Source organism: Nanorana parkeri, unplaced genomic scaffold (genome assembly GCF_000935625.1).
Source record: "Nanorana parkeri isolate BGI_ZX_2015 unplaced genomic scaffold, ASM93562v1 scaffold22, whole genome shotgun sequence".
In the NCBI taxonomy this organism is placed as follows: domain Eukaryota; kingdom Metazoa; phylum Chordata; class Amphibia; order Anura; family Dicroglossidae; genus Nanorana; species Nanorana parkeri.
The window spans coordinates 3,634,782-3,645,674 of NW_017306290.1; positions in this window are offsets into that span (position 1 = coordinate 3,634,782).

A 10,893-nucleotide genomic window follows, 5' to 3' on the forward strand; every position below is an offset into this window, starting at 1 on the left:
CCAATAGTGAAAAATGATATCACCCATACATTGAAAAGTACATAAATACATTTTCAATCAAAAGAGCACCTAAGCAAAAAGTGAACAAAGATGCTTAAATCTTTAAACCACGTTTAAAAACACATAACTTACGCAGTGATTAAATCCAAATAACAGTGGTATATTCAGTTGGCTATAACTGCAAATCAGTAAATCACTGCTAGTCATATATATTCTAATTCAGTTTAAGAACACACCTAATATCTTACGCTGTCACGAGTAAGATAATGACCCACATGGATGTCCTCAGAATCATATACTTCTAAAGTGTCCCTTTTCACGGAAAATGAATAAATATGGACCAAACTTGGGACTTAGCATCCTGATATATTGATTTATACTGGTATACTGGTAACACAGCATGAGTTATGAACAGAACATTTCTTTGGGATCCCCTCTTGTGGCCAATCTAAAATTGTCACCACCCCTATGGGCATTCAAGTAATTGGAACAATTCAAGCAAAAGAAAGAGAAAGAAGATAAGCATAGGCCTAAATATCTGTTTGGTGGGGAGAGTTTACAGTACTCCACATTAGATTATTGTATTGCAACGTATCCACAAGGTATTGTATCCATATCCCTCTTTACAGGGGAGTTTTTAAGGATGTTTGTTTTTTTAAAGAGATATATATATATATATATATTAGGGCTGTGGAAATGAAAGATTAATTTCTCGATTAATCGTTAAACTTTTTGATCGATTAAAATTATTTTGATCACTAATGAAAACACTCCCCTCTCCGCCAGCTTCAGCGAGTCCAGTCGGCCATCCGGTGACGTCACGGACATCGACGTCACCGGACTCCTAGATATATATATATATATATATATTAGGGCTGTGGAAATGAAAGATTAATTTCTCGATTAATCGTTAAACTTTTTGATCGATTAAAATTATTTTGATCACTAATGAAAACACTCACCTCTCCGCCAGCTTCAGCGAGTCCAGTCGGCCATCCGGTGACGTCACGGACATCGACGTCACCGGACTCCTCCCCCCTCCCCCAAGTGGCTAAGTCGGCTAACGAAGGGAAGGGGGAGGAGTCCGGTGACGTTGATGTTTGTGACGTCACCGGACTCCTCCCCCCTTCGTTAGCCAACAGACCTACTTGGGCCGGTGAGTTTGCCCAAGAAACTTTCTGCATGAGCGCCAGCCAAGGCATTGGCCTATACACATACAGCACAGCAATGAAGTAGTAAAATTAACTAGGATCACACTAATCCAGCACGTTATTAATCTCACGTGCCCCACTCAAGCAGCGGCCATATTGAGTGGGGCACGTGAGATTAATAATGTGCTGGATTAGTGTGATCCTAGTTCATTTTATTACTTCACTGCTGTGCTGTATGTGTATAGGCCAATGTAGTTGGATCTGTATGTGCGTTATAATTAATCAAAATATCGATAAAAAATGTTTTTGATTAATCGAACACGAAAATTTTAATAATTACCAGCCCTATTATATATATATGTGTGTGTGTGTGTGTGTGTTATTACTCAGCCTGAGTGGATGCCATAAATAGTTTCAGCATTTAGCAGTTTTTCATTATTCACTTCATTGGACATAAAGCACAAAAAAGTTGGTAAGCATGTATTTATAAACATATTTTTTGTAAAGCAGAAACCTGTACCTGAAGACCTGTAGTCCATGTTACACGTTCAAAAGTAAAATGTCTACCAAAGAACAATTCCACAAGATACCTACAATGACTTTTTTTTTAGCCAGAAAACCTCTCTGTCCCTCTTTCTGATTAATTTCCTTACATTACTAGGGCTTGAGTTACCATGACTGAACCATGCCCCAGTGACCAGCAAAGTCAGGTCCCAGTAACAGTGTGGAGAGTCTAATGAGCGCTGGGGTGTCTACTCTAATGCTGACAATTTCAACTACTTTATTCAGCTTCTGTTTACAGAAACAACGTAATAGATTAATGCAACATTGCATCAATCATTTTTTTAAAAATGAAATAATTAAAATTATTGATGGTGGGTTGCCTGTATTTGTGTGGTCCTGTTTGTTCATTTGTGTGGTTTTTTTTTTGCAATCACAAACTGGTTGAAAGGGATTCAAATTACCTGCTTTGAGCATGGCCAGCCTCAGACAGGGCTTTTTTTTACTTTTAAGGATATAGAATGGAGTACAAGCTCACTTCAAACATATTCTTCCATGGATTATTGAGTCTCCTAAAATTGAATATATTGTTACGCTAATTAAATAGGAAAAAAGAATCAGAGTTGATTAAAACATCCCTAATTATTGTTCTCCAAACATAGAACTTGGCATGTAGTAAAGTTGAGATTTGCATGGCAACTTCACTGAAAAATATACCAAACATGGATGGATGCATTTTAAAAGCAAATTAAGTTATAACTTAATAAAGAGTATAAACAAATTAACTATGAAGAAAAGACAATGTACATTTAAAAAAAGGTAAGGTATTTATTGCCACACAGTTGCAAAATTTTTCATGCTCTCATCAAAAAAAGGGAAATATACTGTACATCAGGTTTTGATGACACTACATCACGCTTTTGTTCATTTTGATACATTTGAAAGTATAAAAAAAATGCCTGGAGAAGAGAAAATCTATTGATTAAACTTGTTCACACCAGATACTTTTAACCATTTTGTGTGGCATGTCCTGCATGCTGCAATTGGTGCATTGACCTGCATTTTACTATTAAAGTCAATTCAAATGGAGTCTTGCAAAATGCAAAACATGTCTCAGTGCATGTCAACTGATGTCTTCTGATGTGCATAAAAAAATCAGTGTTGAAGGAGTTAAGACCAGTTTTTTAAAGGGCATTTCATTATTAGAGTTGAACTTCAGGAAAATAAAGAAATAAAGGAAACTAAACTCTAAAAAAAAATTGCTACGTGGTAGAACATTTTGGCAAAAGAGACATTTTGTGTCTCTTCTGCCAAAACAATCGTTCCCCTTACTCCTACCAATTACTTTTTTGTGTACCCTACCCCTGGGTCATGCTTAGTGCAACATGCACTCCCAACCTATACCAGCCTATTACTGGCAGCTGTGAGACACAAATAATGGAGTAGGGTGCTTGAACAATGTAATTCCAGCACACAAGAATAGAGAAGACAACAGACCAAGCAGACATGGAGAGGATGGTGTTGGCCGGGAATGAACCAGCAATGGGCATAATGGAGCTGCCAGTGGTGGAGGAGGGTAAATCCAGAGGTAAGTCTGTCAAAATGTGCACGTATACTATGCATAGTTGCACATTATGGCAAGAGCTGCCTACCCTCAGCCACTCTGCAGTTACACTTTAAAATGTATATGTAGCCCTCAGGCCTGGGCAGCCGCTCAACACCTGAGCACCAACCTCCCATGAGCATGCTCATGGGTCCTGCTATAGCCAATCCCTCCTACTATGATGTTTACTGCACTGATTGGCTAACACAGAACCACTGTCAGAATGATACTTCTCCAGCACAGTACTCTGTCACAGCAAAGCCCGGTGGATGAAGCACATAGATAACTCATGAGTACATCCTACTGGTAGAAAGTACCGTGTTTCCCCGAAAATAAGACACTGTCTTATATCTTTTGGGGCTGCAAAAACACACTAGGTCTTATTTTCGGGGTAGGTCTTATTTTAATTTTTTTTAATGTACAACAATCCACACTTATGTAGAAAAGTCTACATGTATTCATATACAAAAATATGGTGATCAGGGCAATCAGGGGTACCGTACCTTTCCAAGAGCAATTTGCTAACCAATCACTGGCCAGAATGAGCGAAGCGCACTTTAACTATGGATTCCTCATAGGCGGAGTGCATTTTGCATCACTCCGCCTGTGACAGGAGACGGCGCTATAGAGGAAGCATCGGCTTATGCAGCTCTGCTCCCTCCTGTGCCGCCTCGCTTCCTCTAGAGCTGGCTTTGTTGGCACCGCTGATTCTCTCCCGCAGCTCTTTAAGTTCCCCCTTATGCCACCACCAGCCCTGGGAATGGTCACAACTAGGTCTTATTTTCGGGGTGGGTCTTATATTTTAGCAATTCCCAAAAGTAGTACTAGGTCTTATTTTCGGGGTAGGTCTTATTTTCGGGGAAACAGGGTAATATCTATATTAATCCCCGAATAGCACTGCTCTATTAGAGGGAGTGTTAGGGGGTAGACCCCTACATATATATGACAGTTGTTTACCGGACAAAGGATTTACACTTCTGTCTATTTGATCCTGACATATGCACAGCCCTGCCAGACAGCACAGCCAACCTGGTGACCTGCCTTTTCTCTGCTGCAAGGTACACTATGCAGCTAGGTCACAACCTTGACCCCAGCCTGTGACTGGACAGTCAAGGAACAGCAAAATATTGATTTGACCATCTCTTTGCTCCTGTCAGTATGTTCCTCGTCAGGACATGTGAAAGCAAGACACTCAGACAGACCCTCCCTTCTACCATTGTGATTTCATTGTTTTTAATAATTGCATCCATTGGCATTTTTAATATCTGCCTGGAGGTCCGAACCAAATGATTTTATTACAGATGGGCACATCCTCTACTTTTGTCTGTGTTTGTGAAAATACAAATTTTTTGTTGATGCATAAACAGCAAAAGTAGAAAGTACTGAAAAGAAAACTAAAGATTTTACTTTTTTAACTGTGCTTGTCATGGTCAGAATTCTCTCTATATTGCAGGTCTGGATAGTATTTCTATGAAGCTGAACGACCAAAAAGGGATGTGAAAACATTTGCCTTATTTGTCTATTGCACATGTCAGATATCATGTTACTGTGTTGTCGTGCTAACAGAAAATGTGACATTTGGACAAGCGTGTTTCAAAATTTTTGGTATCAGTGCCAGTTGCAAAGAATTTCTTGCCAGTAAAATAATATTGTTGAATGCTAGTTGGGCCGAGCTATGTAGACTACCAAAACATTCCTAAAGCAAGTGATACTGTGCATTGCACTTTAAAATAAAAATCACACGCAGCACACCTGGGAGCTATTGGCCTGAACAGCTTTGAGAGCAATGTTAAAGGCCAATTTCAAGAAAATTGCAATGGACGTCCATATCATATTAATCAAAACTGAAAGGTGACCTAGAAACCCCACAAAAGGTCTTTTCAACAAAGAAAAAAAATAGAACAGATTCAAATCTGTAGGAGCAATATGTTTAACACTGCACATTACCCTGGCCATTGTAAAAGTATTACATTCATATTTATGCCCTACTCAACAATCACATACACACTTCTATTTTACGAGTATATAAGTGTATGACAGACAGGCATTCCTGCTTTCTAACAGATACAAATTACCAACCATCTAACAGATTGCTCCAATAGTGGGTTAACTGTACCATTGGCTGTTTTCAATGTATCATTCCCCCCGCCCCTTTACCAGTTTGATTGGATCATACATAAGGGTCACAACATACAAACATTTGAGTTTGTCAAACTTTTCTGCTGGGTTTGGTGGATTTGAAACACAGTGTATGAATTATAAACTAGGCCATATGCTGATGTATACAAATTTCTTATATGATTGTGACAGATAAGATGAAAGCGATGCTTCCAGGTACAGGGAATATGCATACATATTGTGCATGACCAACTGATAATCTTTAAGAACTCCAGGGAAAAAAAATGAATTAACCCAGCAGTGGGACTACACCTGCACTGCAAGGGTTAACTGCTTATTTTTGTCTAGGTTTAATAAATAATTTATACTCGCCTGATGCTTTGAGCCGGCTCGTTCTTAGACCGGTCCCTAGAGCCTCTCTCCCCCTCCTCTGCAGTGGTCTAAGGTCCTGTAAATCATCATGTCAATACACTGTGTAAATGCATGAAGATGCTGAGGAAGATTCCAATGCAGCGTAGGAGGAGACAGGTGGCACTGTGATAGCAGGCCAGCTCAGAGCTTTGGGCGAGTAGAACGTTGTTCTTTTTTAACCAAGACAAAAACGAGCACAAGAAATGTGTTATTCTTGTTTATCCACTTGCCATCTGGCAGCCGTACATAAATGCTTTCTAGATGCGGGTGGGCTCTTTAAATGTCCTTGTCCACCACCGCTCTTGCGTGTGCATAAGCGGGAAAAATGCTTGTATTTTAAACAGCTGGTGATGGTTGTTTACACACACACCAAAGTTCAGACAGCTTTAGAGCCGCCCGACGCTTGTATGATGCATGGAAGTGTGCGATACACCCCCCACCTTCCGCTGCCGCGTATCCCAGGCTCCGCTGTGCCCCGTGCCGGCCTGGGAATGGCACAGCATCTCTGTGACCGATGATCAGAGGGAGTTCAGGAAACAATCTCCTGCTGAACTCCTCTCCCGTCTCTGAATGCCGGAGTGATGCATATTACATCACTTCCACATTCAGCTGTCCTTCTTCAGCTTCTGTAGCCGGAGAGAAGCTGGCAAAGCAAATCTTTGGTTCATCAGCTTCTTTGTGGGTCCCTAGGAGGCTTTAGGGGTCTTAAAGACCCTGATGTCTCCATAAAGAGGGCCTGTCACATCCTCTTTGCTATCACATAGAGGTCTTCTTAGCTCCCTATGTGATAGCAGTAAAGTTAAGTGTAAAAAACAAGGTTTTAAAAAATGAAAGTAACATAAAAAAATTAATTCACACATAAAAGAAAAAAATGCAAGTCCCCGACCCCACATACATACGCAAACATGCGTCGCGTGTGCCTACGTGTGGAAATGACAATTGCGCCCACTGTGCCACACATGTTATATATCGCTGCGAATGTCAGAGCATGGGCAATAATTGTAGGGCCATAAATCACTCTTAGGCCCCGTTCACATGTAGCGAAGTATCGTGCGATTTCCGCCGCGAAATCGCGCATTTTTGCCACACAATATCGCGAGAAGTCGCCGGCCAATGCTATTCAATGGAGCTGTCTTAACTCCATGTCACGCGTCGCTCGTCGCGGTCTCAAGTCGCTTCTACCGGACCTTTTTTTCACCGGATTTTGCGCGATTTTGCTTTTTTTCTATGGAGCCCGACGAAGAAGGTCGCGCTACCATCGCTGGATCGTCGCTGGAACGTCGCCCCGAAAGTCGCGCTATCCCGGCCGCTGCAAAGGTATGTCGCTACATGTGAACGGGGTCTAAACATTAAACCGATGAGCGGTAAAAGCTTTTAAAGCATCGTGTATGGCCAATTTTGGGTATGGTAGTTTTTGGGGATTTTGCAGAATTTTAAAGCTTGATGTATTAGGTGTCTATTTACCCGATGTGACCCCATTTTTTATATTTGACCAAAAATGTGGGTAGTAATAGATGTTTCATAACATAAGGTAGGGAAAACTGTTTGTTTCGGTACTTTTCGGTACTTTTTTCTTTATATAGTAAAAAATAAAATTAAATACCACCAAAAGAAACCTCTACCTGTCCCCCACAAACTATATAAAATTACATTCAGTACACTGTTGGGTGACTGAATAATTGTCAGTCAAAATACTGCAGCGCTGAATACTGAAAAATGGCCTGGACAGGAAGGGGGTTTAACACCCGGTCTTCAAGTGGTTAAAGTAACCTCTGTTAAGAGCAATACAAAAGCTACCATTGCTGATGACCTTCTGAAAAAATTCTAAAGATTTGCAAGGCTGAAACTGACTTAAGAGCACTGAAGTGCAGAACCTTTTTTTCATCCCAATGCCCACCCCAGAGTATGGAGCCTTGGGCAGCCATCCACTCTACCCCTATTATAATCCTCTACTGAATTTTTCCCATCAGTGGTGCTGTAAGGGTTTATACTTCAAACTGTTTTGCTCTTTGACAATCATGTATCCAAATATTCAAATACTGGAGATTTTGTTTTGGCCTTTGACAATCATGTATCCAAATATTCAAATACTGGAGATTTTGTTTTGGCCTTTGACAATCATGTATCCAAATATTCAAATACTGGAGATTTTGTTTTGGCCTTTGACAATCATGTATCCAAATATTCAAATACTGGAGATTTTGAGAGTACATACACAAAACATACATTAAAAAGGAACAAAGCAATATGCAAAATGCAGTCACCCAAAACAGCCAATCAAAAATTGTGTGTCACTGATCTGATGTAATTTAATCTCATTGGCTGCTATCTCTTACCACATTTTTTGTAGTATGCAGAATGCATAGGTAAGGGCAACACCTTTAAAGGTTCAACTTTAAACATCACTAAGGACAGGAAATTGCTTCACAGTGATTTTGTATTGTATTTATTTACATAACAAAACATCTTGAGGGGAATTTATCAAAACTGGAGCAGACACAATCTGGAGAAGCTGTGCACGGCAACCAATCAGCTTCTCTCTTTCATTTTAAAATCTTAACTGAGCAAACTGAAGAGAGAAACTGATTGGTTGCCATAGGCAACTGCTCCAGATTTTGTCTGCTCCAGTTTTGATAAATTCCCTCCTCGAACTCAGGATGAAGTGTCTGAGTCAAGAAATGTCTGTGTGTCAACCATCAGCTTCAATTTGTCAGTTACTAACCTGCACTAGCAACAGGAAAATAGGAAGCAGAGTGATCATACCTTCATGTAATAAAAGACAATGACAACTCCAGCTGCAAGTGTAACACAACCTGGCTGCCTGTAATGGCAGTGTTTCTAATTAGGGATAAGCAAATGATTTTGCTAAACTTGATTTTGCAGCCAAATTGCTGATTTTGCCTCTTACCGAATTGTCATCAAAATTAGCCTCACAGTTCACCACTGCTTAGGTACAGTTGTCTTGAAAAAACAAAACATATGGCTTTGTTTTCTACCATAGCTGTGTGGTCCCCTTGTCAATGTATTGTTATCTATAGAATTGTTGATAAACAAAGCACACACTAACACTAATTATATCCATAATGCTAAAACCCCATTATGACATTTTTTTTAATTAACAAAGTCATGTGATCACCATGTCAATGTACATATTGTGATCAATGGAATGGTTGATAAACAAAGCAGACCCTAACGCTAAACCTGACAATTAGGCTAATCCTTACACTAACGCTTAATTTAGTGTTCAGCAACAAGACCATAATAAGGCCATGTGATCACCGTGTCAGTGCTGATGTGTTTACATGGCTTTCTTGCTACTGCCACTGTATTTCTTTCTAAGTGAACCTGATATGCACCTAGAAAGGAATACTATATCCGTATTTTTCCAAAACAATGACAGTAACTTTTCCTTACTTCACTTTAAGCTGTGGCTGAAAACACCAATTTATTTCTAAACATAGTTGTATCTATATAAGACTCAATTTACAGCTCCAAAATGGCAGGATAACAATCCTTATTTTCCAAAATTAAGACAATTAATTTACAGAAACTTTAATTAAAGCTGTGGCTGAAAAATACAAAATGTAAGCCCATTTTACTTTTCTTGGCTCCACTGGCATATGGAGAGCTTGAAACTACATCTGCTTGCTGCGTTCACACTGTTCCATGTGTATGCAGTGTGCAAGGTAATGCACGTGCACAGGTATGAATGGGCCCATATACAGTAGTTTCCCTTTCACACTAAACTGCAGTGAATACATGAGAACCAGATGCATAGTGAAGAATTGGATTTCTACTTGACATGCATTTTCTTCAATCAAAGTGCAAACACTTTGCTGCATTAAAATGGGCAAGTGTGGCCCTAAATAAATCAGATTAGTGCAGAGAGAAATGAAGGAACACTACTCTGCTTAGCTTTGGCATAGTTGTGTTGCCATCCTGTGTATTTGTACAGTGGCATCACAAGGAGGGAGCAGGGGGTGCAAACCGCACCCGGGTGCCACCATTGGGGGGGTGACACCCAGCGGCATACCTCATCCCGCCAGGTGAACGTCCCCTCCTCTCTCTGCCGGCGTTCATCACCAAGACGGCAGCCGGCAGGCGTCAATAAGACGCAATGATGTCACGGCGGGGTGTCACCCGGTCTCCGCTTCGGGTGACACCCAGCCTCGGGACGCCCCTGTATTTGTAACCTGGTTCGTGAGTTATATAGTGTATATAGATCTGCCATGGCTTCCAACAAAACTACTTTGGGCTAGCTATGTAGTTTCAAAATGACCACTTAGTTGAACAGTTAACTTGCTACTCATATTTCTAGATGGTTTCCATTACTTTAGGTTTTTTCCATACTATAGAAAAAAATCCATTATATTATACCAGAACAAAATTAAATTATATCTAATACCTAGAAAAAAATATAATATATTACAGCTTACCAGTCCCTAGATGTGGTGGCTGCATTATTTTTCATTTTATTTTCACCTGCTGATCTTGCCGGTGACTTACTTTCTCTCCTTGGGTTACAATACTTACTCACTGTACTGTATCTTTGGAGAAGCAGTGGTTTCCCCCCTCGAATGGGAAGTATGTTAGGACTACAGAATACCTACCCCCTCTTATTATCATAATGTCAGGGGTGTTCTGTAGTTCAGAGTTTAACTGAAAAGTCTAATGACAATGTTTGAGTTTTAATGCAGCCTTTTTAGTTCACTACAGGAATTTAGGAGCTAACAGAATTTCTGTCAGGATCAGTGGATATTTTTTTCACCTATTGAACAGATACAACAAATTGCATTGAAAAGTATATTTAAAGGAGAACTATGAGGCAACCTTGTTTTACCCATAGTGCTCCCCAGGGTCACGGGAGGACATATACTGCATCCTCCGGTGACCCAAAACTCAGTATATAGCGGGATATTGCCTGCTATATGCTGAGAGCGCTGCAGCCAGGGCAATACTGTCAAGATTCACCCGGCTGGCTAATAGACAGCTAGTTCAGCCTCTCAAGAGGCAGAGCCAGCTGTGCCTGCCCCCTCCCCTGTCCATTTCATCCAGTCAGTTCTGGATAAACGGAGGGGGGGGGGGGGAACCCCTGGGGGGGGCGGGGAG